Genomic DNA, 2,779 nt, shown 5'->3' with positions numbered 1-2,779 from the left:
CACGCATTCCCAGAACACCGGCTTTGATTCGCTTGAGTCTCAGTCATTGATAAACAAAAGAATGCGGTCACACTTTGCAGCGACAGGGTTCCCTCAGGCATAGGGTGTTGGTGACACATGTCTATCCCTTCCTACATCTAACAGTAATACATGAGGGAATCGACAAAGTAGATTCTTCGTCGATGCACACATCAAACATGTGAGCACTCGTATTGGTACCCTGACATCACATGTCTAGGCATACCCAATGCGACGACCATATGATAAGGGTGCCCAGCCCAAACCCTAGTCGTGACTACCATTTTAAGTAAAACTTACGGACACATAATGCTCAAAAGGTTATATCGCATGTGACAATATCAAACTAAAATGTATAAATGTTCAATACAAAGGTGAACCGGGTTGAACCAGACCGAACCGGGTTTGATGGACACACACTTGTCCTACACTTTTGGCAGCTTTAAACCAGTCAAATCTGTTTAATATTAACTTTCACCACATCAAACATTTGTAAGTCAGCAATGTAATTATTCAATCCTAGGCATCCTTCAAATTAAAATTTGGATAATTGCATGTGACTGGTCACACACTCCTAATTAGAGATCGGTAAATATTACTGGAAAAAAAAAATTAGAGATCAGTAAATAAGTCTAATCACTTGTTCCTGGTGATGATAGTCATTAGTTTTCTTTTCACATACATTATGAGAATGGATTATATCATACTATTATATAAAAGCATGTTGTGGCAAATCTTTTAGTTACTTATTCTACCCTTCATTCTTATCTAAAATTTCATTCTTCAATTCTTAATCTTTATGCCATTCTCTCTTATAATTTCATAATCTTAAGTATTAATTAATTTTAATAATAATTATTATTATTTAAAGTAAATCTCTCCATAAAATTAGATGGTTAACAATTATGGAGAGAAAATCTCTCCAATTCTCATTATTCTTTATCTAATTCCTTCCTTATTTCCTCCTGGAACCCTACCTTTCCTCTTTTAAATTTTTTTTATTCTAAAATCTATCACCTTCCCCTGAAACCCTTTCTCCGTGTTTTTTTTATATTCTAAAATACGCTCTCCTGTCTCTCAAACCCGTCGCACGATCTTCCTCTCAAATCGCCTCCTTCTCAGTCCGATCTCCCTTTTTGGCAGCAGAACTGGTTCATCGTCTTCCTCTTTTTCGTGGCTGTCTCCTTCTTTGTTCTCGCTCTCTTTCTCTACCTCGGCCTTGACTTGGATCAGAGCGCTCCTTCTTCCGCTTCGGCCGCCGCCTTCAAAGGTTTGAGGTGAATCCCACGAATCTCCACTTTTTTTTTTGTCAGAAAACTGATCGAATTCATTGGAGAAAGAGTTAAAACTTTCGTCAATTTCTTATCCTTGTTTATCAGATTACGTATGGGTCGGTGCTTAAGTTGATGCATGAGATGACAAATTTCCGGCTGCATTCACATGGTGTGCCTTACGGCTCCGGCAGTGGACAGCAGTCAGTGACTGGCTGCATTCACATGGTGTGCCTTACGGCTCCGGTAGTGGACAGCAGTCAGTGACTGGTTTTCCCAACGTTGACGACTCTAATAGCTACTGGGTATCTTCTCACTCCCCCCCCCCTTTTGAGCGTTCTTGATTTGATGATGATAGGAATGTGAATGAAAATTTCAATTCCCCCCCCCCTCCTGACCGTGTTTGGAGTTTAATTGGTTTTGGTTCTTGTGCAGATCGCTAAGCCAGTGCTGGACTCATCTGCTAAACAAAGTGATAGAATCAAAGGTGGAACTATTATCAGGTTCGGACTCGGAAATGGCTGCACAGCCACCTGCACGCATCTCCAATACCGGGCAAACTGGTGGTTGGTTGGTAATTTACTTCACAATTTTAACTATTTGAAGGCTTAATTGTAAGTAAAATTTGTGTGTTATTTTATGTTTCTAATGGGACTTTAGCATCCTATATAGTTTTTTAATGGTGAGAGAAAAGAAAGTGTAGCGTAATACCAACTTCCTAAATTATCACTTGGATTTTAGTGGACCATTTCCTTACATAGTAGTGTGATTGGGCAGTAGAAATGGAATATACTATTAGAGGCACATTTCATGATTCTGTTAAATTCCCATTCTGATTTTTGAACAGGAAGAAGGATTACAAGGATGTGAGGTACTCACAGGTAATGTCTAATGCTTTGGATATGAAGATAGAGATGATTCGGTGTGATTAAAGAAGATTAAGTAATTTCTTATTTAGTTTGTATTGATTTTCTTTTGCATGTAGAATTTCCTGCACAAATGAAATGGGTTGCTTCCCCAGGATTCCTTAACTTATTGCATTTTTTGATGGTTTAATTTGAGAGCATTATAGTATTTTCAGAATCGAGCTTGGATTGGTTTCGAGAGGAGCTCCTGTGGGAAGTCTAAAAAATAAGATACATGGGTAAGTAAGGTTTTTAAGGTCAATTTCTTTCAAATTTGAGATTAAAGATTAAACAAATTCAATTTTACTGATTCTATTTGTGTGCTATATAGTTTGGGACAATGTCTTTTGGCTGGGGTTAAAACTTCTAAGATTTTGTTGAAATCTGTTTCTGAGAACATCACAAAGAATGAAATTACCTATTTGAAATTTTTTGTTTTAGTTGCAATTACTTAATGTAGAGCAGTTTTCTTTGGTGTTTCTCTTATAAATGTCTCTTAAATTTTTATTGAATGACGAAATAAAATTCAATTGTTGACCTTATATGTCAAGTGAAACGTTTGAAAATTTTATATCAAGATGAGTA

General features: G+C 37.1%; 1 pseudogene; it reads left to right on the top strand.

Annotated features, from left to right (window-relative positions):
• Positions 1–1,119: 1,119 nt before the first annotated feature.
• On the top strand, positions 1,120–2,221 carry LOC122659102 (annotated as a pseudogene).
• Positions 2,222–2,779: the final 558 nt, after the last annotated feature.

The sequence above is a fragment of the Telopea speciosissima genome, chromosome 4 (genome assembly GCF_018873765.1).
Source record: "Telopea speciosissima isolate NSW1024214 ecotype Mountain lineage chromosome 4, Tspe_v1, whole genome shotgun sequence".
NCBI classification, from domain to species: domain Eukaryota; kingdom Viridiplantae; phylum Streptophyta; class Magnoliopsida; order Proteales; family Proteaceae; genus Telopea; species Telopea speciosissima.
This window is presented reverse-complemented; position numbering and strand designations above follow the sequence as displayed.